Source organism: Schistocerca nitens, chromosome 10 (genome assembly GCF_023898315.1).
Source record: "Schistocerca nitens isolate TAMUIC-IGC-003100 chromosome 10, iqSchNite1.1, whole genome shotgun sequence".
NCBI lineage: Eukaryota > Metazoa > Arthropoda > Insecta > Orthoptera > Acrididae > Schistocerca > Schistocerca nitens.
Window position 1 is genome coordinate 197,427,388 of NC_064623.1, and position 27,888 is coordinate 197,455,275.

Below are 27,888 nucleotides of genomic sequence, written 5' to 3' on the forward strand. Positions count from 1 at the left end.
ATTCGAACATACTATGGGTCAAACATAATGAGGTATCTTTAACACAATGACCTCCCCAGTAAAAACCAGCACAGTTTTTGAAAATATTGATCAGGTGAAACCCAATTCGCACTTTTTGCACATGATGTACTGAAAGCTTTGGGTAAAGACAACGAGGTAGATGCAGTGTTTCTTGATTTCAAAGAAGCATTTGTCTCAGTACCACACATGTACAATCCTATGTCATATCAAGTGGCATTTGTGAGTGGACTGAGAACTTTTTGGTAGTGAGGACACAGAATGTTGCCCTGGATGGAAAGTCATCATCAGATGAAGAAGCAACTTCAGGTGTGCCCCAGAGAACTGTTTTGGGACTCCTGCCATTCATGTTGTATATTAAATACCTTGCAGACAGTATTAATAGTAAAATCAGGCTTTTTCCAGACGACAGTTATCTATATTGAACTACTATCTGAGATAAGCTGCATAAACAGTCCATCAGTTCATGACAAGATTTCAACATACCTCATATACAGCACAATTTAAACTCAAGGTCAGTGCCACAGTCAATATGGCTTTGAGCCCCCTGAGTAAACCCCACTCAGACTTGAAAATCTGTTATCACAATGTCCTTGAGCAACAAAACTGATGACTTAAGCATTTTGCTGACCAGTGATTCAGTGGTATCTCAGTAGTATGGCTAGCAGAGCACTGGCTCTGCACTTAGTTAAGTTAACCTCACTACTAAATTTCAAATTGTGTGAACACTACTCCAGATCAAATGATGGACATGGTGGGGTTGCCATCTTCTTAAAAGAACACACAGAATGTAGACCACTTCCTATCTTAAAGGAAACAACAACAGACTAGTTTGTTTAATGTGCAGCCATAAAGCTTACAGATCTAAATCTAATTGTAGCTACAATTTACCCTCCCCCTCCAGTAGTATTAACGTTTTTCTGTTACAAATGGACTTGTTTCTACCCAAAGTAAGTCAGTGCAAACAGGATGTGATAATATATGGTGACTTTAATATAGACTCTCCCATCCACAAACGAAACAGGGAGACATTGATTAACATTGCAAAAACTTATAATCTGCATGGCCTTGTAAACGAGCCCACTAGAATAACACCCACATCCAAGACAGCTCTAGATCAAATTTTTGCAAATAGAAATAAACTTAACCCAACTCTTGAAGTATACAATGCAGGATTCAGTGACCAACAAGCTGTCATTCTAAAGGTTGATGTTCGCAAAGATACCTCAAACCCAGTGCCACCTAAAACCTTATGAAGGTTTTTCACTCAACATAACTTGAATAAGCTCCTCAGTAAAGAAAAGTGGACAGAGATGTACACAGCCAATGCTGTCAACATGAAATTCAACATATTTCTTGACAAAATAATTCACCACATGGAAGAGGCTTTTCCACAAAAACCAGTAAGAATAAATAGTAATAAGAGAAACAAGACTTGGATTACATCAGCTATAAAATCTCTTACAAACATAAAAGAATACTCCACATGTTATGTAAACAAAGTAATGACCCCCCAACTAACAGAATACTATAAAAACTACACATGTATCCTAAGAAGAGTGGTAAGACAAGCCAAAAGAATGCAAAATGATGTGTACATTGACAAATCCAGCAATAAAGTAAAAGCAATGTGGAATATCATAAAAAGGGAAAGAGGGGAAATGAAAGCTACACACACACAAACATAGAAATCAAACTCAACCATGAATCTGTATCTAGTCTGGAAGTTGTGGTGAACTCTTTCAACAATTTCTTTATGAGCATAGCTGAAAAATTGGTCAAAAATAATCCTAACACAAACTACCAACCAGCAGACCAAAAATATCACACGTGCAAAGTCAATTTTCATTACCAAAGTCACTGAAAATTATGTTGCAAAAGCCCTGACAGAGTTAAGAAATTCATATTCAGCTGGAACTGATGGTATCCCAGCAACTGTAATCAAAAATTGTGTACACACAATTGCTGAACCATTAACTAACCTCTGTGACTCTTTTTTCCTGGCAGGTTCTTTCCCTGAAGCTCTGAAGCTTTCTAAAGTAATTCCTATCTTCAAAAAAGGTGATAATAAAGATATGAATAACTACAGGCCTATCTCAATCTCATCCTGCTTTTCTGAAGTTTTTGAAAGAATAATATACAAACAAACTAATGGACTTCATTATAAAAAAAAAGATTTACTAAGTTTAGCTCAACATGGGTTCAGAAGCAAAAAATCTATTGAAACTGCAGTATATGATTGCATTAATATGCTATTAGATTTGTTAGATAGAAAACAACCCTTAACAGGCGTATTTCTGGATCTGTCCAAGGTGTTTGACACTGTTGACCACAAAATATTGCTGTAAGAAATAGAACAATACGGTATCAGAAGAATTGCAAACAATTGGATTGCTTCATTCCTAACCAATTGGATGCAGAGAGTCAGCATGAAATACACTAATAGAAAAAACCAACTCAATACCCGAAATCCTATCAAGTAATAAAACTGTAAGGCAAGGTATACCACAAGGCTCAGTATTGGGACCCCTACTTTTCCTCCTGTATATCAATGACTTGAGCCTGAATGAAGATGCACACATAACAATAATATTTGCTGATTACACAACTGTACTCTCCAAAGGGGATAATACAGAGGCTGTGCAAAAAGCAGTGAACTTGGCCCCTGAACAACTCAGCAACTGGGCTAAAATCAACAGATTAACTATCAACACCAAAAAGACAGCTTCCATGAACTTTCACACAACACAAAATGCTAATTCCTCTCAGCCACTTATCACTGTAAATAACCAGCCAAAAGATACTGACACTGTTTTCAAATTCCTGGATCTGTGGGTCAAGATAACCTGAAATGGAACACACATACAAGAAAGGTAAATACCAGAATTAGTACTGGCTGTTATGCATTGAGTGTACTGAAATCGTGTGCTAGCCTGAAAACATTACCCAGTGCGTACTATGCTTACATACATGCCCATCTAAAATACGATTTGATATTCTGGGGAAATTCTTCAACTGCTCCGAGCACATTCAAAATCCAGAAGAGAGCAATGAGGATTATTACTGGGAACAAACCCAGTGACTCCTGCAAATCCATCTTCAAAAAGTTGGAAATACTCTCACAGCCTTTCCTACACATTCTTGAGACTCTCAAATTTTTCAGAAACCACATAGTGCCAACTGACTCCAGAGTCAAAGAATAATGAAATACATAACCACAACACCAGGAAAAACACAAATCTGCATGTTTTAATGAGAAACACTCAACTGTGAAAGAAGGGATCTTTCCATATGGGCTTCGAACTCTTCAACAATCTTCCCACTAGTATTGAGTCCACTGCAGACAACATAAAATTTAGCAAAGCTGTGATGTCACATTTGTTGTGTCACTGTTTTTACTCTATAAATGAATACTTAAAACAGCAATCTTGCGATCTGTGTTATATTGAAGAAATTGCACAATTTGAGTGAAGTAAACTTAACCAATCTTTGCAATATAATACATTAGGATACTTTATGTCAATATATGTCAACAATGTTAACTGATATTTTCCGACATCTGCAACACACTGTGTACCATCAGATCACATGGAATGAATGAATAAATAAATAAATATATAAATAAATTGCTGTGTATAGCTACAACAACGTAATATTATTATTGTCGCGGTATACACGATTGCATGCAGTGATGTGACTAATTTTTACAGAAATTGCAGTGTCTTCTACATAAACTCACAAAAGAAAATAAGAACTTATTATAAGTGACTGGTCAGTACTGGGGAAAAGAATTTGAATAGAAATGATCCCTTTCTACCTATTAATATATGCTCAGTCATATTAGGCCTGGCTGACTATAGCAAAGAAAATGTCCTGACATTATCAACTCACTCATATCAACTTTGTTTTGAACATACATATATATTTTCTTTAAAAAACTTTTCCACATTTTCATGAGATGCCTGTTCAAAAAATTCCAGAACATTTGCAATTTTGCAGCAATGGTGTGTTGAAATGAGATGTGGTCAGCATTCCTGCACATGCCTGTAGCTGCCACAAGTTTCATTGTCGTATGTCTGTTTGTTGCTGTTCAGTGCTCTATTGAGGAGAGCACTGTCACACAGTTTGAGAATGCTAACATGTCAGAGTTAGAGGAGCAACATATCTGCATTAAATTTTGCATGGAACTCAAGAAAATCTTTACAGAGCTACACAAAAGGGTGGAGAAAGCTTGCAGTGGTAAGTGCTTAGACCATACTTGGCATTACAAATAGTTCACACAGTTTAAAAATGACCTGCTGGAAGTTAAAGATGAGCCTCATTCATTACGCCCTTTGACACCCACTGATGGTGCCTGTGTCAGGAGCATCAATAAAAATTTGTGTGCCAACTAAAGACTGGCTGTCCAAGAGACTGCCAAAGAGTAACATTTCAGCAGCATCTTGGAATGCATAATTTTGTCACTTTCAATTTCATCCCATGGCTCACGAGTCAAGAACAGAAAGACCGTCCCCTCACAATCAGTGAAGAGCTTTTGGATTGTGTAAATGAGAACAAGACATTCCTTAAGAGAAGTGTAAGTGGTGATGAGATGTGGCTCTGCTGTAATGATGTTGAGACCAAGGTTCAATCTTCACAATGGGTCGGGAAAGAGATTTCTTTGTCTTTGAAGGATTAGTTCATAATGAATTTGTGCCACAGGAATAAACTATTAATCAACTATGCTACTGGGGCACATTGCAATGACCGTGAGAAAATGTGACAAGGAAACAGGCTGAAATGTGGTCAGATAATTCCCGACTCTTGCATCACGATACCTCACATGTACACTCATTCCCATCGGTGTGTGACTATTACACAAAAGACAAAGTCCCTGTGCTGCATCATTCTCCATACTCTCCAGAACTAGTCCCTGGAGAATACTTTATTTTCAAAGCTGAACACCTCTATTTTTTTTTGTTGTAGTTTTGGGGCACACAACTACAATGGTCATTAGCGCCCAGACTAAGTGAGGAATGCACTGCGAGGTACAAGGTTAAAACAGCAACTAAAAGACGCAACACTATGAAAGACATTAACAGGCAAAGGATTAAAAGAACACCATAATCAAATGTCCTTAGACAGGTTTGTCAAGTGTATAAAACGAAGAACGCGAGCTGCTGCTCCTGTTTCGTCTGCTAAAGTGGCATCCAGGCTACATGGCAGGCCAAGATCAATGAGCAGTGTATTAAAATTCGGACAGGACGTTAAAATGTGGCATACCGTCTGCAATTGCCCACATGGGCAGAACGACTCTGACGCAGCCGTCAGCAGATAGCGATGGCTGAACCGGCAGTGTCCAATTCGTAACCAGGCCAAAACGACCTCCTCCCACCCAGAAGGGTGTGAAGAGGTTGTCCAAGCCATGGGAAGACGTTTTAAGGCCCAAAGCTTGTTGTCCGTAAGTGTAGCCCAATCAGCATGCCACAGTGATAAAATGCACTGACAAATGACCCTCCTACAATCTGATGAAGGGACACAACAAGAAGCTGTCTGAGGCTGGAGGACCACAGCCTTGGCCGCGGCATCTGCAGCTTCGTTCCCAGGGATACCGACATGGCCAGGAATCCACATAAAGCTAACCGGAGAACCGACGTCCACCAGCTGCTGAAGAGAGCGTTGGATCCGGTGCACGAAAGGGTGAACCGGGTACGGATCACCGAGGCTCTGGATAGCGCTCAGGGAATCGGAGCAGATGACATATGCAGAATGTCGGTGGCGGCAGATGTAAAGGACAGCCTGGTAGAGGGCAAAGAGCTCAGCTGTGAAGACCGAACAATGGCCATGGAGCCGATATTGGAAACTTTGTGCCCCGACAATAAAAGAACACCCGACCCCGTCATTGGTCTTAGAGCCATCCGTATAAATGAAGGTCGTATTAATGAACTTCGAACGAAGTTCGACAAAACGGGAGTGGTAGACTGAATCGGGGGTAACCTCCTTCGGGAGTGAGCAGAGGTCAAGGTGGACACGAACCTGAGCCTGGAGCCAAGGTGGCGTGTGGCTCTCGCCCACTCGAAAGGTGGCAGGGAGTGAAAAATGAAGGTGTTGAAGGAGGCGACGAAAGCGAACTCCAGGGGGTAGCAGGGCGGAGACATACAACCCGTATTGACTGTCGAGAGAGTCATCAAAAAAGGAACGATAAGATGGGTGGTCAGGCATTGCCAGTAGCCGACAGGCATACCGACAAAGCAGTATATCGCGCCTGTAGGTGAGTGGCAACTCACCAGCGTCAGCATGAAGACTCTCGACGGGACTAGTATAAAACGCTCCGATCGCAAGTCGTAAACCCCGATGTTGTATGGAGTTGAGGCGGCGTAAGATGGATGGCCGTGCAGAGGAGTATACGAAGCTCCCATAATCCAGCTTGGAGCGGACGATCGACTGATATAGGCGAAGGAGGACGGTTCGATCCGCTCCCCACGACATACCACTGAGAACACGGAGGACATTTAAAGAACGGGTACAACGGGCAGCCTGGTTGCGAGACCAACTAAGTTTCCTGTCAAATGTAAGACCTAAAAATTTTGTTGTCTCCACGAATGGGAGAGCAACAGGACCAAGTCGTAAAGACGGTGGGAGAAATTCTTTGTAGCGCCAGAAGTTAATACAGACCGTCTTCTCGGCAGAAAAACGGAAGCCATTGGCGACACTCCACGAGTAAAGACGGTCAAGAGAACGCTGAAGACAGCGCTCCAGGAAACACGTACGCTGCGCGCTGCAATAGATGGTAAAATCGTCCACGAAAAGAGAGCCTGATACATCAGCTGGGAGGCAATCCATTATTGGATTGATCGCTATGGCGAAGAGAGCGACGCTCAAAACTGAGCCCTGTGGTACCCCATTCTCCTGGCGAAAGGTGTCTGACAGGACAGAACCCACACGTACCCTGAACTGTCGATCCATTAAAAAGGAACGAATAAAAATAGGGAGGCGACCGCGAAGACCCCATGTATGCATGGTGCGGAGAATGCCCGCCCTCCAACAGGTGTCGTAAGCCTTCTCCAAATCAAAGAACACAGCCGCGGTCGGGCGCTTCCGCAAGAAGTTATTCATAATGAAGGTCGACATGGTAACCAGATGGTCGATCGCAGACCGGCGCCTACGAAATCCACATTGTACATTGGTAAGTAGGCGTCGAGACTCGAGCAGCCAAACCAATCGAGAGTTAACCATTCGCTCCATCACTTTACAGACACAGCTGGTAAGCGAGATGGGTCGATAACTGGAGGGCAAGTGCTTGTCCTTCCCCGGCTTAGGAATCGGGACAACAATAGACTCGCGCCAGCATGCGGGAACATGTCCCTCAATCCAGATGCGATTGTAAGTACGAAGAAGAAAACCTTTACCCACAGGAGAAAGGTTCTTCAGCATCTGAATATGAATAGAATCAGGCCCTGGAGCGGAGGACCGTGATCGGCCAAGTGCGGTTTCGAGTTCCCGCATGGTGAATGGGGCATTATAAGTTTCACGATTCGAGGAGCGGAAGTTAGGTGGCCTAGCCTCCTCTGCCTGTTTTCGGGGGAGGAAGGCAGGGTGGTAATGAGCGGAGCTCGAAACCTCTGCGAAAAAGTGGCCGAAGGCATTGGAGACAGCCTCAGGGGCAACAAGGACGTCATTCGCGACCGTCAAGCCAGAAACTGGTGAGTGGACCTTAGTGCCAGATAGCCGGCGCAGGCTACCCCAGACAACAGAAGAAGGAGTAAAACTGTTGAAGGTGCTTGTGAAAGCAGCCCAGCTGGCTTTCTTGCTTTCTTTAATAATACGACGACACTGTGCACGTAATCGTTTATAATTGACACAATTCGCCACTGTAGGGTGGCGTTTAAAGGCGCGTAAAGCACATCGACGAGCACGTAGAGCGTCTCTACATGCTGCGGTCCACCAGGGGACCGGTACGCGACGTGGAGAAGAAGTAGGGTAAGGGATGGAATATTCAGCAGCAGAGAGAATGACTTCCGTGAGGTGTGCGACCTGACTATCGCAGCTTGGGAATGTTTGATCCTGAAAGGTCGCCCTGGAAGAGAAGAGCCCCCAGTCTGCTTTGGAGATGTTCCAACTAGATGAGCACGGAGAGGGGGTATGCTGCAGGAGATGGATAACACACGGGAAGTGGTCGCTCGAATATGTATCAGAAAGAGCATTCCACTCGAACCGGCGTGCAAGTTGGGGAGTACATATAGAGAGATCTAAATGGGAATAGGTGTGAGATGTATCCGAAAGAAAAGTAGGGGCGCCAGTATTGAGGCAGACGAGATTGAGCTGGTTGAAAAGGTCTGCTAACAGGGAGCCCCTCGGGCAGGATGCTGGAGAGCCCCAAAGGGGATGGTGGGCATTGAAGTCTCCAGTTAACAAAAATGGTGCAGGTAGCTGAGCATCATGTCTGCCCTGGTAACGGCAGACGGAGATGGAGTGTAAACGGTACAAATGGAAAATGTAAAAGTGGGGAGAGTAATGCGGATGGCAACTGCCTGCAGGCCGGTGTGCAACGCGATGGGATCGTAGTAAATATCATCCCGGACCAGCAACATAACCCCTCCATGAGCTGGGATACCTACCACAGGGGGTAGGTCAAAACGCACAGAGGTGTAGTGTGCCAAGGCAATTTGATCGCATGGGCGTAGCTTCGTTTCCTGGAGGGCTACGACGAGCGGACGGTGCAAGCGAAGCAGCAACTTCAAGTCCTCTCGGTTGGAGCGAATGCTGTGAATATTCCAGTGAATAAGTGCCATCGTAAGAAAAAAGGAAGATGAAAGAAGGGGTCACCTCGAAGGCCGCTGAGGGCCTGGCTTCGAGCGAGCACTGCCGCCGCTATCAGTAGGCGGACAGTCATCGTCCATTGGGTCTATAGGTTCATCGGCCATCTTGGGAAGATGGCCGCGAGGGGGAGCTTCCTCCGCCGGTGAACGGCCAGATGTTCGGCTACCAGCGGTGCGGCCAGGCGAAAGGGATGACGGCCTGGGGCGGCAACCGCTGGGTGGCGCAGGAGAAGAAATGCGCCGTGGCGGAGAAGGAGAACTGTGCTTCCTATTAGCCTTCTTGGAAGGTCGTTTGGTGGAAGTACTGGTCGATGGCTGGGAGGTCGAGGTACGTAGGAAGTCTGCACGGGACGGTTCCTTCTTGAAGGCCCGGGCATTGGACTTCTGGGTCTTCGTCTTAGCAGAAGCTGATGAAGGGGCTGGTGTCTGTGGGGTGATGGGACGAAGAGGAGACATCGACCGCGCGATCTTAGCACTGGCCGAACGGACGACCGTGGTGCTGAAGGTCAGATCGCAGGTCTGGGTTGCCACCTCCCTGGTAGTCCGAGGAGAGGCGAGGACAGTACTGTATTTCCCCGCTGGGAGCAGCGTGGGCTTCCTACTAGCCAATAGCTTGCGAGCAGCCGAGGTGGACACTTTCTCTTTGACCCGAATTTCCTGGATACAGCGTTCTTCCTTATAGACAGGACAGTCGCAGGAGGATGCAGCATGGTCACCCTGACAGTTCACACAACGAGGAGACGGAGGTGGACAGTCACCCTCATGGGCATCCCTGCCACAAGTGACACATTTAGCCGCATTGCAACAAGATTGGCGAGTGTGATTGAAACGCTGACACTGGTAGCAGCGCGTAGGTGTCGGGACATAGGGGCGAACAGAAATAACCTCGTAGCCCGCTTTGATGCGTGATGGCAGCTGAACACTATCGAAGGTCAAAAAAAGTGTCCGGGTCGGTACAAGGTCATTGTTGACCTTTTTCATGACCCTATGGACAGCCGTCACGCCCTGCTCAGCGAGGAAAGATTGAATCTCCTCGTCAGTCAAACCGTCGAGGGATCTAGTGTAGACCACACCACAAGACGAATTCAAAGTTCGGTGAGCCTCCACCCGGACAGGGAATGTGTACAGGAGTGTGGCCCGAAGCAGTTTTTGTGCCTGAAAGGCGCTCTCAGTTTCGAGTAATAAGGTACCGTTACGCAACCTGGTACAGGATTTGACAGATCCGGCTATGGCACATACGCCCTTCTGGATAACGAAAGGGTTGACAGAGGAAAAATCCTTTCCGTCCTCAGATCGAAAAACGACGAGGAACTGTGGGGCAGGCGGTAGTACTTTTGTCACTGGTAGCTGGTCACGTTTCCGTTTTTGGGCAGAAGTCGAGAGAGATGGAGTGAAATCCATTGCGGAGAAATCCCCCATGATTGCCAGCGTCTCCGATGGCGCGCTCCTTCCTTGTGGGGACCCTCTCAGAGGGCACTCCCGCCTTAGGTGAATGTTTACACCTCAGGTCACACCTCCCGAGAAACAGACGGAGGGACCAATCGGCATGGTCAGAAGGTATCAGCTCAGGCAATCACCCCTCCCCGGGCCTGGCCTTTACCAGGGGGTACGCGTGTGCCTTACATGTCTACCCAGGGCGGGGAATTACGCGTTACCCCGTCACCGGCTACGCGTGCGAACGCGTGGGTCGGCCTTCAGGCGCGCACAGGGAGGAAGGAAGAAGAGGAAAAAGGAGAGAGAGAGAGAGAGAGAGAGAGAGAGAGAGAGAGAGAGAGAGAGAGAGAGAGAGAGAGAGAGAGAGAGAGGACAGTGTCTCAAACGCCGAGGCGGAGACCAGAGAAGGCAAGGAGAAGAAGGCAAGGAGAAGAAGGCAAGGAGAAGAAGGCAAGGAGAAGAAGGCAAGGAGAAGAAGGCAAGGAGAAGAAGGCAAGGAGAAGAAGGCAAGGAGAAGAAGGCAAGGAGAAGAAGGCAAGGAGAAGAAGGCAAGGAGAAGAAGGCAAGGAGAAGAAGGCAAGGAGAAGAAGGCAAGGAGAAGAAGGCAAGGAGAAGAAGGCAAGGAGAAGAAGGCAATGAGAAGAAGGCAATGAGAAGGCAAGGAGAAGAAGGCAATGAGAAGGCAAGGAGATTATGCAGGGGAAAGAGTAAGGAAGACAGTGAGGTGGAGAAGAGCAAAGAAAGGAACCAACCAAAGAAAGGAAGAAACGAGAAGTGAAAAAGCAAAATGACCGCAAATAGAGGTCGTGGAACCGTCCGTCTCCGGACGCAGGCGCTAACTACCCCCTTGAGGGGGAGGGACTCCTTTTAGTCGCCTCTTACGACAGGCAGGAATACCTCGGGCCTATTCTTACCCCGGACCCGCAGGGGGGGAAACTGTGTGTCCCGACAATAAAAGAACACCTGACACCGTCATTGGTCTTAGAGCCATCTGTATAAATTAAGATCATATTAATGAACTTTGAATGATGTTCAACAAAATGTGAGTAGTATACCGAAGCTGGGGTACCCTCCTTTGGGAGCAAGCTGAGGTCAAGGTGAATGCGAACCTGAGCCTGGAACCAAGGTGGCGTTTGGCTCTCGCTGACTCTAAAGGTTGCAGGGAGTAAAAAATCAAGGTGCTGAAGGAGGCGACGAAAGCTAACTCCAGGGGGTAGCAGGACAGAGACATACAACCCGTATTGACAGTCGAGAGAGTCGTCAAAAAAGGAACGATAAGACGGGTGTTCGGGCATTGACAATAGCCGACAGGCATACCGACAAAGCAGTATATTGCGCCGGTAGGTTAGTGGCAATTCACTGGCTTCAGCATGAAGACTCTCGATGGGACTAGTATAGAATGCTCCGATCGCAAGACGTAAACCCCGATATTGTATAGAGTTGAGGCGGTGTAAAATGGACGGCCATGCAGAGGAGTATATGAAGCTCCCATAATCCAGCTTTGAGCGGACGATCGACCGATATAGGTGAAGTAGGATGGTTCTATCCGCTCCCCACGACGTACCGCTGAGAACACGGAGGACATTTAGAGAACGGGTACAACGGGCAGCGAAATATGACATGTGGAGACCAGCTAAGTTTCCTGTCAAATGTAAGACCTAAAAATTTTGTTGTCTCCATGAATGGGAGAGCAATGGGACCGAGTCATAAGGATGGTGGGAGAAACTCTTTGTAGGCCAGAAGTTAATATAGACCGTCTACTCGGCAGAAAAACGGAAGCCATTGGCGACACTCCAGGAGTAAAGACGGTCAGGACAAAGCTGAAGACAGTGCTCCAGGAAACATGTACGCTGTGCACTACAATAGATGGTAAAATCGTCCACGAAAGGGAGCCTGATACATCAACTGGGAGGCAATCCATTATTGGATTGATCGCTATGGGGAAAAGAGTGACCCTCAAAAGTGAGCCCTGTGGCACCCCATTCTCCTGGCGAAAGGCGTCGGACAGGACAGAACCCACACGTACTCTGAACTGTCGATCCATTAAAAAGGCAAGAATAAAAAGAGGGAGGCAACCACGAAGGCCCCATGTATGCATGGTGCGGAGAATGTCCGCCCTCCAACAGTTGTCTTAAGCCTTCTCCAAATCAAAGAACACAGCCGCGGTCGGCCACTTCCGCAAGAAGTTATTCATAATGAAGGTCGACAAGGTAACCAGATGGTCAACAGCAGAGCGGCGCCTACGAAATCCACATTGTACATTGGTAAGTAGGCGCCGAGATTCGAGCAGCCAAACCAAACGAGAGTTAACCATTCGCTCCATCACCTTACAGACACAGCTGGTAAGCGAGATGGGTCGATAACTGGAAGGCAAGTGCTTGTCCTTCCCCGGCTTAGGAATCGGGACAACAATAGACTCACGCCAGCATGCGGGAACATGTCCCTCAATCCAGATGCGATTATAAGTACGAAGAAGGAAACCTTTACCCACAGGAGAAAGGTTCTTCAGGCATCTGAATATGAATAGAATCAGGCCCTGGAGTGGCAGACCGTGACCGGGCAAGTGCATTTTCAAGTTCCCCCATGGTGAATGGGGCATTATAACTTTCACGATTTGAGGAGCGGAAGTTAGGTGGCCTAGCCTCCTCTGACTGTTTTCAGGGGAGGAAGGCAGGGTGGTAATGAATGGAGCTCGAAACCTCTGCGAAAAAGCGGCCGAAGGCATTGGAGACATCCTCAGGGGCCACAAGGACGTCATTCGCGACCGTCAAGACAGAAACTGGTGAGTGGACCTTACTGCCAGATAACTGGCGCAGGCTACCCCAGACAACAGAAGAAGTAAAACTGTTGAAGGTGCTTGTGAAAGCAGCCCAGCTGGCTTTCTTGCTTTCTTTAATAACACGATGACATTGCACACATAATCGTTTATAATTGATACAATTCGCCATCGAAGGGTGGTGTTTAAAGGTGCATAAAGCATTTTGACGAACACATGAAGTGTCTCTACATGCCGTGGTCCACCAGGGGACCGGTACGTAACGTGGAGAAGAAGTAGTGTGAGGGATGGAATATTCAGCAACAGTGAGAATGACTTCTGTGAGGTGTGTGACCTATCGCATCTGGCAAAGGTTTGATCCTGAAAGGTCGCCCTGGAAGAGAAGAGCCCCCAGTCTGCTTGGGAGATGTTCCAACTAGTTGAGCACAGAAAGGGGGTATTATGCAGGAGATGGATAACACAAGGGAAGTGGTCACTCGAATACGTATCAGAAAGAGTGTACCTCTCAAACTGACGTGCAAGTTGGGTAGCACATATAGAGAGGTCTGAATGGGAATAGGTGCGAGTTGTGTCCAAAAGAAAAGTAGGGGTTCCAGTATTGAGGCAGACAAGATTGAGGTGGTTGAAAAGGTCTGCTAACAGGGAGCCTCTTGGACAGGATGCTGGAGCGCCCCAAAGGGGATGGTGGGCATTGAAGTCTCCAGTAAACTAAAATCGTGCAGGTAGCTGAGCAATAAGTTGCATCATGTCTGCCCTTGTGACGGCAGGCGACGATGGAGTATAAACGGTACAAATGGAAAATGTAAAAGTGGGGAGAGTAAATCGGACGGCAACTGCCTGTGGACCAGTGTGCAATGTGATGGGATCAAAATAAATATCATCCTGGACCAGCAACATAACCCCTCCATGAGCCAGAACACCTGCCACAGGGGGTAGGTCAAAACGCACAGAGGCATAGTGTGCCAAGTCAATTTGATCACATGGGCATAGCTTCGTTTCCTGGAGAGTTGTGATGGGCAGACAGTGCAAGCATAGCAGCAACTTTAAGTCCTCTTGGTTGGAGCAAATGCCATGAATATTCCAATGAAGAAGTGCCATCATGAGAAGAAAAAGAAAAAGGAGAAGCAAGAAGGGGCCACCTCGAAGGCCGCTGAGGGCCTGGCTTCAAGCGAGCACTGCCACTGCTATCAACAGGTGGTGAGTCATCATTAATTGGTTCAATAGGTTCGTCGGCCATCTTGTTAAGATGGCTGGGAGGGGGAGCTTCCTCTGCCGGTGAACGGCCAGATGTTCGCCTACCAGTGGTGCGGCCAGGCAAAACGGATGACGGCCTGGGGCGGCAACCGCTGGGTGGCACAGGAGAAGAAACGCGCCGTGGCGGAGAAGGAGAACTGTGCTTCCTATGAGCCTTCTTGGAACATCATTTAGTGGAAGTACTGGTCGATGTCTGGGAGTTCGAGGTGCGTAGGAAGTCTGTACGGGACGGTTTCTCCTTGAAGGCCCGTGCATCTGACTTCTGGATCTTCATCTTGGCAGAAGATGATGAAGGTGCTAGTGTCTTGGGGGTGACGGGAGGAAGAGGAGATGTTGACCGGGCGATCTTCGCACTGGCCGAACTGACGACTGTAGTGCTGAAGGTCAGATCGCACGTCTGCGTCGCCACCTCCCTGGTAGTGCGAGGAGAGGCGAGGACAGTTCTTTATTTCCCCGCTGGGAGCCGCATGGGCTTCCTACTAGCAAATAGCTTGTGAGCAGCTGAGGTGGACACTTTCTCTTTGACCCAAATTTCCTGTATACTGCATTCATCCTTTTAGATGGGACAGTCGCGGGAGGATGCTGCATGGTCACCCTGACAGTTCACACGAGGAGATGGAGGTGGACAGTCACCCTCATGGGCGTAACCTGCCGCAAGTGACACATTTAGCTGCATTAGAACAAGACTGGCGAGTGTGATTAAAATGCTGACTCTGTCAGTAGTGCGTAGGTGTCGGGACACAGGGGCAAACAGAAATAATCTCGTAGCCAGCTTTGATGCACGACGGCAGCTGATCACTGTCAAAGGTCAAGAAATGTGTCCGGTTGGGTACAAGGTCATTGTTGACCTTTTTCATGACACTATGGACAACCGTCTTGTCCTGCTCAGCCAGGAAAGACTGAATCTCCTCGTCAGTCAATCCGTCGAGGGATCTAATATATACCACACCACGCGACGAATTCAAAGTGCGGTGAGCCTCCACCCAGACAGGGAATGTGTACAGGAGTGTGGCTCGAAGCTGTTTTTGTGCCTGAAAGGCTCTCTCAGTTTCTAACAACAAGGTACCGTTACGCATCCTGGTACAAGAACACCTCTATGAAAGGATAAAGCTTTGCAACAATAGAGGAGATAAAAAAGTTTCCAGATGGCACTTCATGTGATCCATCAAGAGGTGCACCGAGACTGGTTCTGGAAGTGTTAACAGCATTGGGAGTGGTGTATCAACTGTGGAGGAGAGTATATCAAGGGTGTCCATGCACTATAAGTAAAGGGTAAGTGTAGAAAAAAAATTGTGGACAAAGTTCCAGAATATTTTTTACAGACCTAGTATCAGCTATTAAAAGAAATTGGGACAGGAAGTAAAGTAGCAACATTTGAATTATAACATGATAACACAGCAGCACCACTACCTGATAAGGTGGAACCAAACTCAGTCTGTGTGTAACTATGTTCCACGCAAGAAACATAATCAGATTAAAAATTATTCCCACTTTGAGAGACAGCTGTATTTTGTATTCTGAGACATTCAAAATACCTAAACAATTGATGACACGCTGTAATAGTTTAGTATGTGTCAGCATGTCAACATAATAGAAAATTCTTGTCACATATCATACAAAAAAATCATGGTTGTTAACACATGAACAGCAGACTGGAGATGAGTACCTCAAAGAAAAATTTAAACCTGTAACCGAAAGCACTGAACATGTCACTTAATAATACAACTAATCATGAGGATGGTGAAATGATCAGTCAATATAATAAACAGCATAGAGCTGCAGATTTAATTTGCACATATAGTGCAGGCATTGAAAGACAAGACAGACATGACAAATGTCCAATAAAATTAGGCAGGAAATCAATATATAATGGAGACCGAGTTTGTATCTAAACCTGGTTTACTTATCCTGATACTCTTAAAGAAGTTATCAGAACTCAATAGCTACACACTAGAATAGGTAAAAATGTTTGCCAGAATACTACACATGGAAAAAGTACATGGGAAGACAAGAATGAAATAAAAAGTAAGTGTAGCAACAAATATAAAAACGTTATTAATCCTGCATTGAACAGTATGTTGGTCTTGGTGGTGGTGGTGGTGGTGGTGGTGGTGGTGGTGGTACAGTTATTGACACTCAGCATAAGAAACTGAATACTTTCCCTGCACAGTTCATATATTACTACAAGCCCAATAAGTTCATACAACATTTAAGATATTTACAAACTATGAGAACTAAACATTATTGAATAAATATGGACATTATAACTAACAAACTTCACCGACTTGCATTGAAAAACTTTTCATGAAGTCCTGTAATACAGCAATTGGACAATTTATGGCAGGCAGATCTTGTACATAGGAAACAAATAAAAAAAAAAAACTGTTGTTTCAAATATATTCTTATGATCATTGAAACATACTTTAAATTTACATGGGCTGTCCTTGTAAAAACAAAGACAAGAAATTTAGCTGCATGGATAATGGAACAACTATAGCACACTGGAACCAATATAGTTCCAAAGATCTTCAGAAAGATCACAGTGGAGGATTTTACAATCACTGCTTTGCAACTGTGATGAAATACTATGGAATATCCTACAATTCAATGTTTTCACACAGAAAGTATCCCCCATGGAGCAATTGAATAAAACTATAAAATGCCATTATGTGGCAACAACTAAATTTACATTGATAGTAGAAATGGACTAATATACCTCCTCACTTATCTCTACAGCTTAACCTCACCATACATCATATGGGTGTGTGAAATCATTTCATACTCATGATAATACACTTCTAAATACAGTATACAGTCATATTATAATGGCTGATTTACACAATCAGAGATTTAATATCAGCAATTTCATCTGAATGTCCTCATTAAGGACACCATTTGATGAATCATATTTACCACACTCATTGACTGAGATAATTACAGTTTTGAAAGTACAGTGAAGAAACCCCCAGACTTCTAATCTGATAGATAGAAAATGTCATGAAATAGTGGAGAAGTTTCTACATGGAGTAAACACAGGAAATAAATGAAATAGGTGTGTTTCTCATTGAAAGAGTTGTTAGGTGAGTATGAAATGGAAAACTGGTTCAGTGGTTCAGATTCCCATCATCACATGATAACTGGATTGAAATGAATGAATATTAAAAGGAAGTTCATTCTCCATTAGACCTGAGCGAAGAAATATTTAATACTGTATTGAGAACTTTTGAAGCATATAACTATTCCAAATATCACATCACCGAACTGTAAACTACATTTAACAAGTGGTGATGTTCAAATTCCATGTGTTATGTATGATGATGATGATTTAAACACATACTCAAAACAGAAAATAGAAGTCTTCAAATTATGTCCTAACACCAATACATTTAAAGCAGAGATATGAGCAGCTGTACAAGGTACTGACTTTACAAAGGAAGGTTCAATAGGTTATCTAGCAGTGAGTGCTGAGAAGGTGAATGAGTTGAACTGCCTATACGTATATTACTAACCAACCAACCAAGCAACCAAGCAACCAAGCAACCAACCAACACACAAACACCAACACACAAACACCAACACACAAACACCAACACACAAACACCAACACACAAACACAAACACACACAAACACACACACACACACACACACACACACACACACACACACAAACACACACACACACAAACACACACACAATGTTAAATACAATTTAAGTTTCTTTCCATCCTGCAGTAGCATAGGATAAACTTGAGCTGAATGTTGTTGATGGCCAACTGTATGATTACAGGAATAACTGTATGATTACTTCCTTTTTTTAAGAGAGAGAGAGAGAGAGAGAGAGAGAGAGAGAGAATGAGGGTACGACAAAGGCAGTATATGGACCCAACAGGGCAACACTTCTGTGTTGGGTGAAGGTCATGGTTAAAGCAGGCTAAGACATGGTAATTGGATGTCTCTATAGGCCTCCTGGCTCAGCAGCTGTTGTGGCTGAGCACCTGAAAGATAATTTGGAAAATATTTCGAGTAGATTTCCCCACCATGTTATAGTTCTGGGTGGAGATTTTAATTTGCCGGATATAGACTGGGAGACTCAAACATTTGTACGGGTGGCAGGGACAAAGAATCCTGTGAAATTTTTTAAAGTGCTTTATCTGAAAATTACCTTGAGCAGTTAAACATAGAACCAACTCGTGGCAATAACATATTAGACCTTCTGGTGACAAACAGACCAGAACTATCTGAAACAGCTAACGCAGAAAAGGGAATCAGCAATCAAAAAGCTGTTACTGCATTGACGATTTCAGCCATAAATAGAAATATTAAAAAATGTAGGAAGATTTTTCTGTTTAGCAAAATTGACAAAAAGCAGATTACAGAGTACCTGACGGCTCAACACAAAAGTTTTGTCTCAAGTACAGATAGTGTTGAGGATCAGTGGACAAAGTTCAAAACCATTGTACAATATGCAATAGATGAGTATGTGCCAAGCAAGATCATAAGAGATGGAAAAGAGCCACCGTGGTACAACTACAGAGTTAGGAAACTGTTGCGGAAGCAAAGGGAACTTCACAGTGAACATAAACATAGCCAAAGCCTTGCAGTCAAACAAAAATTACACAAAGCGAAATGTAGTGTGAGGAGGGCTATGTGATAGGTGCTCAATGAATTTGAAAGTAAAGTTCTGTGGACTGACTTGGCAGAAAATCCTAAGAAATTTTGGTCTTTTGTCAAAGTGGTAGGTGGATCAAAACAAAATGTCCAGACACACTAATCAAAATGCTACTGAAACAGAGGATGACAGACTAAAGGCCAAAATACTAAATGTCTTTTTTCAAAGCTGTTTCACAGAGGAAGACTGCACTGTAGTTCCTTTTCGAGATAGTTTCACAGAGGACAAAATGGTAGATATCGAAATAAATGACAGAGGGATAGAGAAACAATTAAAATCGCTCAAAAGGGGAAAGGCCACTGGACCTGACGGGATACTAGTTCAATTTTACTCAAAGTACACAAAGGAACTTGCCCCCCTTCTTGCAGCGGTGTACCGTAGGTCTCTAGAAGGGCGTAGCGATCCAAAGGATTGGAAAAGGACACAGGTCATCCCCGTTTTCAAGAAGGGACGTTGAACAGATGTGCAGAACTATAGACCTATATCTCTAACGTCTATCAGTTGTAGAAGTTTGGAACGCGTATTATGTTCGAGTATAATGACTTTTCTGGAGTCTAGAAATCTACTCTGTAGGAATCAGCATGGGTTTCGATAAAGACGGTCGTGTGAAACCCAGCTTGCGCTATTCATCCACGAGACTCAGAGAGCCATAGACATGGGTTCACAGGTAGATGCCGTGTTTCTTGACTTCCGCAAGGCATTCGATACAGTTCCCCATAGCCATTTAATGAACAAAGTAAGAGCATATGGACTATCAGACCAATTGTGTGATTGGATTGAAGAGTTCCTAGATAACAGAATGCAGCATGTCATTCTCAATGGAGAGAAGTCTTCCGAAGTAAGAGTGATTTCAGGTGTGCCACAGGGGAGTGTCATAGGACCGTTGCTATTCACAATATACATAAATGACCTTGTGGATGACATCGGAAGTTCACTGAGGCTTTTTGCGGATGATGTTGTGTTATATTGAGAGGTTGTAACAATGGAAAATTGGACTGAAATGCACGAGGATCTGCAGCGAATTGACACATGGTGCAGGGAATGGCAATTCAATCTCAATGTAGACAAGTGTAATTTGCTACGAATACATAGAAAGAAAGATCCCTTATCATTTAGCTACAAAATAGCAGGTCAGCAACTGGAAGCAGGTAATTCCATAAATTATCTGGGAGTACGCATTAGGAGTGATTTAAAATGGAATGATCATATAAAGTTGACCGTTGGTAAAGCAGATGCCAGACTGAGATTCATTGGAAGAATCCTAAGGAAATGCAATCCGAAAACAAAGGAAGTAGGTTACAGCACGTTTGTTTGTCCACTGCTTGAATACTGCTCAGCAGTGTGGGATCCGTACCAGATAGGTTTGATAGAAGATATAGAGAAGATCCAACGGAGAGCAGCGCGCTCCATTACAGGATCATTTAGTAATCGCAAAAGCGTTACGGAGATGATAGATAAACTCCAGTGGAAGACTCTGCAGGAGAGACACTCAGTAGCTCGGTACGGGCTTTTGTTGAAGTTTCGAGAACATACCTTCACCAAGGAGTCAAGCAGTATATTGCTCCCTCCTACGTATATCTCGCAAAGCGACCATGAGGATAAAATCAGAGTGATTAGAGCCCACACAGAAGCATACCGACAATCCTCCTTTCCACGAACAATACGAGACTGGAATAGAGGGGAGAACTGATACTCAAGGTACCCTCCGCCACACACTGTCAGGTGGCTTGCTAAGTATGGATGTAGATGTACACAGATTGTATTAACACAGGTAAACTACAAGTGGTACCTTAAAAATCATTAAGTCTGAAAAATGTATTATTTTCTATGGCACTGCCCACAGAATATGATGAATGAGTTAGTTATGTGGTACGAGTACGTTTCACACAAACCTTATACATCAAGAATGTTTAGTAATTTTGATAGGATAAGAATAACAATCTAGCATGAATATTCTATTCTATTTATAGATCAAAAGGAAATCATACACATGGATGGATCTGATACAAAAACATCGGATCTAATACATAATACTTTTGTATTTCTTTTTGAAGGAACCAAACATGGTGGAGATAGATCGATTTTTTTTTTTTCCTGTGGTTGTGACGTCAACTCCCAAGACCTACGTTTCAGCATCCACATATGACTTTAATGTGCTGAAATTTTAATGGGATACTTTGAAGGTATGCGGAAAGTTCCTCTTAACATGAAACAAGAATTAATTCTCACAGAAAATGCTACAGGGAGTAACTTTTACATCCAAGGCACTGATGAAACACACAATCTTTTAACTCACAAATCAATATGGAAGGTCCCACCCATTTCTGTAAATGATCAAGAATGTCTGAAATTATTAAACATTATCAACAGATGAGTTGCATTACCATTAACCTTTATTTCATGGGATTTGCTCAAACATGTACCACTACTGCCTTCTTCAAATTATGTATGGACTTTAAAAGCAGTGTTGCAGTTTTAATCACCTTGATATATCATACTCATATATCACCTTGATATACCAGACAAGCTGTAAAATGAATCCCGCAAATAATTCTGGTAAATTTGATCACTGCAAGTGAATGGATGCAAAGATGTTTTCGAACAATGCTTTCTAACCATCTGTTAACCTTCAACATGATTATAGAGAGACATTTACACTCAGATATACAACATGTATGCAAAATTTCCTAATTTGTATTATGAAAGTGCTAAAGATGGTTGATGTGTGTTCTAAAAGGACACTATTTTCTAACAACCTTTTTTGAATAAATAGGTGATACCAAAAGGTATTGTAAATCTTACATAGGTTACAATTATCTCAGCTGTTTCACTAAAAGAATTTCATACAATTTTTGTATGATGTATTATATTTCAGGCTAAAATGTATAAAAAGAAATTAATTGTTAGAATAAATATGTACAGTTAAAATTACTCCTTTTAGAAATATTTGAAACTACGGAATGTCTGGCATACTTAAAATTCATATTATTCATTGCTCATTCTAACACTAATTACTAAGTTTATTTCTGGAACCATTTATAAAATAATGATTTAACTTTGTGAAATACTACTTTTGTCAAGAAATTTTGTAAATTCTTTTGCTTTGTAAACTGTCTTGAGTACTGTAAGTACCTCAGAATGAGTGAGTAGTAGTGGGCATGCCTCTGATGGAAATGCATTTATTTTTCATTTTTGTGAACAACAATGTAATCTTTGATTTTTTTAAAATGGGGATTGTGGGGTCAGTGTGACATAGAAGGATGGGGTAAAATAGTCATAGCAACAGAAAGAATTTCATCAACTGTTCAGTTCAACAGGACCGCATAATGTTACAAAAAAATTATAGCCTCAAGAATGTACCCCTAGATGTGAGTACTGCATCCAACAAGAAGAGAAAATGAAGGTAAGTAAAAAGTTTCTCTTTTGTATGTCTTAAACCTCTCAAAGCTTTTGAAACTAATGAAGACACTAAGAAGAATTTAATGGTGATGTGTGGGAGAGTAAGATTACAATGTCAAACATTAGAGGGTTAAGGAATGCAGCACCTAGTGTTGTATTTGATTGCTCCAAACAGAACAAATCTTTAAAAACTATGTTACTGAAGTAATAATTTTGTTTGAAGCTAATAAACACTTTTCTTCAAAAACATCAATATAAGCTTTAATTATACTTGAGTGTTTATTCAGTTAGCACTAGCTAAATACATTAGTACAAAGTTCCGTTAGTGAAAATGTGAGGTTTTAGCCTTAGAAGTGTTTCTTTCATGGAGCTTGGAGAGGAGAGATGTATTATCCCAACATACAACACAGTCTTAACAGATGAATACCATTTAGTGTAATCAAGTGTGCAAACAGATGACACACAGCTCACTGACACGCAGACAATTTCCATAGACTTGAATGGGACACCAATGGTATCCATGTTCAAAACCTATGATCATTCAAATAGTATTTTCTGTGTAAAAGGAGGCAAAAAGCTTGTTGGTCATGGGCTACTATGTTTCAGTGAGCTGAAGTGTGCGACATAAAAGATGAAGGATGTTTGACACTACACAGTTTGACATCTTTAAGTGAAATTTAAGAATGCATATAGTAATGTACAACACTGCTAAAATGACCAGAAAAAATTTTTTTTTTTTGTTTAAAACTGTTTTACTCAACATGCTCATACAGGCTGTTCAAGCCTGTAAGCAAGTGACTGGAAAAATGTGACCCACTTTTCGCTCCCAGTACACTTAACAAGGCTTAAACATTTTCTGAAGCAACTGTGAATGCTTTTCCAGAACAGCAAGAAAGTTTTTAAAAAATTTAACTCTTATGTAATATTCAGTCTGTTCTTGGAGGAATGTAGACACATTAATAACTTGAATACAGGGTACTAATGTCCCCCAATAATATTTAATAGTTTGTTATGAGCCAGCTTTCAGCTTCTCACGTCATCTCCAGATTTTTAATTTAACACTAAACAGATAGTCCACTTAAGTTGTGCAAAAATTCATAGCTGTAGAAAGATATGTGGTAATTTATGAGTATATTGACACAAAACACAACCATGATGCAGCACCTAGAGAGACTGAACAAATAAACCCTACATTACAGTATATTCAAATAATAATACTATGTGAATGTACAACACAGAAATGTTTGACAAGTGAGCAGTGGCACAGGCCATCACGTCATACTGACAAACTGGTGAATGTGATCAACAGAGAAAATAAAGGGACGGGGAGAAAGACATCCATGGAATGTGGGAAAGGAATAGTTGTAACAATCTTATTATCTAATTTACTACATTACTTGAAATTCCAGTCATTAATAAACACCAATCAAAGAATCTTGACCTGTTCCTTAATTACCTAAAACAGTTGCATCACTCACTCTTATCAAGGTAGCAGCCACTTGTTACTCCTCTTACCATTAGATAATAAAAGTGTTATAACTGTTCCACATCCATATACCACAAAATTCTTTCTCCACCTCCCTTTATTTGGTCTTTCTATCACATTCATCAGTTTGTCCATATGACAGGGTGGCTTCTGCCACTCCTCATTTCTGTGTTGTACAGTCACATTCCCCCCACCCCTCATGCACCATAGACCTTGTCATCAGTGGGGAGGCTTGTGTGCCTCAGCGATACAGATAGACATACTGTAGGTGCAACCACAACGGATGGGTATCTGTTGAGAGGCCAGACAAACGTGTGGTTCCTGAAGAGGGGCAGCAGCGTTTTCAGTAGTTGCAGGGGCAACAGTCTGGATGATTGACTGATCTGGTCTTGTAACACTAACCAAAACGGCCTTGCAGTGCTGGTACTGCGAACAGCTGAAAGCAAGGGGAAACTATGGCTGTAATTTTTCCCAAGGGCATGCAGCTTTACTGTATGAATAAATGATGGTGTCCTCTTGGGTAAAATATTCCGGAGGTAAAATAGTCCCCCATTCGGAACTCCGGGCGGGGACTACTCAGGACGACGTCATTATCAGGAGAAAGAAAACTGGCGTTCTATGGATCGGAGCGTGGAATGTCAGATCCCTTAATCGCGCAGGTAGGTCAGAAAATTTAAAAAGGGAACTGGATAGGTTAAAGTAGGATATAGTGGGAATTAGTGAAGTTCAGTGGCAGGAGAAACAAGACTTTTGGTCAGGTGAATACAGGGTTATAAATACAAAATCAAATAGGGGTAATGCAGGAGTAGGTTTAATAATGAATAAAACAATAGGAATGCGGGTAAGCTACTACAAACAACACAGTGAACGCATTGTTGTGGCCAAGATAGACACGAAGCCCACGCCTACGACAGTAGTACAAGTCCATACGGCAACTAGCTCTGCAGATGACGAAGAAATTGAAAAAATGTATGATGAGATAAAAGGAACTATTCAGATAGTGAAGGGAGACGAAAATTTAATACTCATGTGCAACTGGAGTTTGGTAGCAGGAAAAGGGAGAGAAGGAAACGTAGTAGGTGAATACGGATTGGGGGTAAGAACTGAAAGAGGAAGCCGCCTGGTAGAATTTTGCGCAGAGCATAACTTAATCATAGCTAACACTTGATTCAAGAATCATCAAAGAAGGTTGTATACATGGAAGAACCCTGGAGATACTAAAAGGTATCAGACAGATTATATAAAGGTAAGACAGAGATTAAGGAACCAGGTTTTAAATTGTAAGACATTTCCAGAGGCAGAAGTGGATCCTAACCACAATCTATTGGTTATGAACTGTAGATTAAAACTGAAGAAACTGCAAAAACGTGGGAATTTAAGGAGATGGGACCTGGATAAACTGACTAAACCAGAGGTTGTACGGAGTTTCAGGGAGAGCATAAGGGAACAATTGACACGAATGGGGGAAAGAAATACAGTAGAAGAAGAATGGGTAGCTTTGAGGGATGAAGTAGTGAAGGCAGCAGAGGATCAAGTAGGTAAAAAGACGAGGGCTAATATAAATCCTAGGGTGACAGAAGAAATATTGAATTTAATTGACAAAAGGAGAAAATATAAAAATGCAGTAAATGAAGCAGGCAAAAAGGAATTCAAATGCCTCAAAAATGAGATCGACAGGAAGCGCAAAATGGCTAAACAGGAATGGCTAGAGGACAAATTTAAGGTTGTAGAGGCTTATCTCACTAGAGGTAAGATAGATACTGCCTACAGGAAATTTAAAGAGACCTTTGGAGAAAAGAGAACGACTTGTATGAATATCAAGAGCTCAGATGGAAACCCAGTACTAAGCAAACAAGGGAAAGCAGAAAGGTGGAAAGAGTATATAGAGGGTCTATACAAGGGCGATGTACTTGAGGCCAATATTATAGAAATGGAAGAGGATGTAGATGAAGATGAAATGGGAGATACGATACTGCGTGGAGAGTTTGACAGAGCACTGAAAGACCTGAGTTGAAACAAGGCCCCGGGAGTAGACAACATTCCATTAGAACTACTGACAGCCTTGGGAGAGCCAGTCCTGACAAAACTCTACCATCTGGTGAGAAAAATGTATGAGACAGGCGAAATAGCCTCAGACTTCAAGAAGAATACAATAATTCCAATCCCAAAGAATGCAGGTGTTGACAGATGTGAAAATTACCGAACTATCAGTTTAATAAGTCACGGCTGCAAAATACTAACGCAAATTCTTTACAGATGAATGGAAAAACTGGTAGAAGCTGACCTTGGGGAAGATCAGTTTGGATTCCATAGAAATATGGGGACACGTGAGGCAATACTGACCATACGACTTATTTTAGAAGCTAGATTAAGAAAAGGCAAACCTACATTTCTAGCATTTGTAGACTTAGAGAAAGCTTTTGACAATGTTGACTGGAATACTCTCTTTCACATTCTAAAGGTGGCAGAGGTAAAATACAGGGTGCAAAAGGCTATTTACAAAGAAATCTGACGGCAGTTATAAGAGTCGAGGGGGCATGAAAGGGAAAGCATTGGTTGGGAAGGGAGTGAGACAGGGTTGTAGCCTATCCCTGATGCTATTAAATCTGTATATTGTGCCAGCAGTAAAGGGAACAAAAGAAAAATTCGGAGTAGGTATTAAAATCCATGGAGAAGAAATAAAAACTCTGAGGTTCGCCAATGACATTGTAATTGTGTCAGAGCAAAGTACTTGGAAGAGCAGTTGAATGGAATGGACATTGTCTTGAATGGAGGATATAAGATGAACATCAATAAAAGCAAAACGAGAGTAATGGAATGTAGTTGAATTAAGTCGGGTGATGCTGAGGGAATTAGATTAGGAAGTGAGACACTTAAAGCAGTAAAGGAGTTTTGCTATTTGGGGAGCAAAATAACTAATTATGATCGAAGTAGAGAGGATATAAAATGTAGACTGGCAATGGCAAGGAAAGCGTTTCTGAAGAAGAGAAATTTGTTAACATCGGGTATAGATTTAACTGTCAGGAAGTCCTTTCTGAAAGTATATGTATGGAGTGTAGCCATGTATGGAAGTGAAACGTGGATTATAAATGGTTTGGACAAGAAGAGAATAGAAGCTTTCGAAATGTGGTGCTACAGAAGAATGCTGAAGATTAGATGGGTAGATCACATAACTAATGAGGAACTATTGAATAGAATTGGGGAGAAGAGGAGTTTGTGGCACAGCTTGACTATAAGGAGGGATCAGTTAGCAGGACACATTCTGATGCATCAGGAGATCACAAATTTAGCATTGGAGGGCAGCGTGGAGGGTGAAAATCGTAGAGTGAGACCAAGAGATGAATACACTAAGCGGATTCAGAAGGATGTAGGTTGCAGTAGGTACTGGGAGATGAAGAAGCTTGCACAGGATAGAGTAGCATGGAGAGCTGCATCAAACCAGTCTCAGGACTGAAGACGACCACAACAACAACAATAACATTCACACTGTTTTAATATGTGAATATTCTGTAATGTAGGGTTTATTTGTTCAGTCTCTTTAGTTGTTGCATCATACTTGTCGTTCTCTATTGATACACTCAAATTACCACATGACTTTGTACAGCTATAAATTCTTGCTGAAGTTGTGTGGACTTTCCATTTAATGTTAAAATATCTGAAATTGGTCTAAGAATCTGAAAGCTGATTCCTAACAAACCAATAAATATTATTGTGGAACATTGGCACTTTGTATGCGAGTTATTCAGAGTTGAATAGCTTGTGTTAATACTCACCACTGCTGCAGCATCAAATGCTAATTGCAGGAAAAAAAAGGACATAAACTCTGCAATGAATGTAGATCACAAGTAATTCTACACACACATTAGGTTCTTTGAAGTACAGTACATATACTTAGATATCTGTATACTACTTTTTTTTTTACGGAACTTCTTGCAAGGGATTTCCTCCCTCTCCATAGCTGGAATTTTTTTGGCCTGCAATGATAAGTGCAGAAGACTACCCAATGGCAGTGATGTTACCATTTCCCATCATGAAGTGACAATGAAGGCAAAT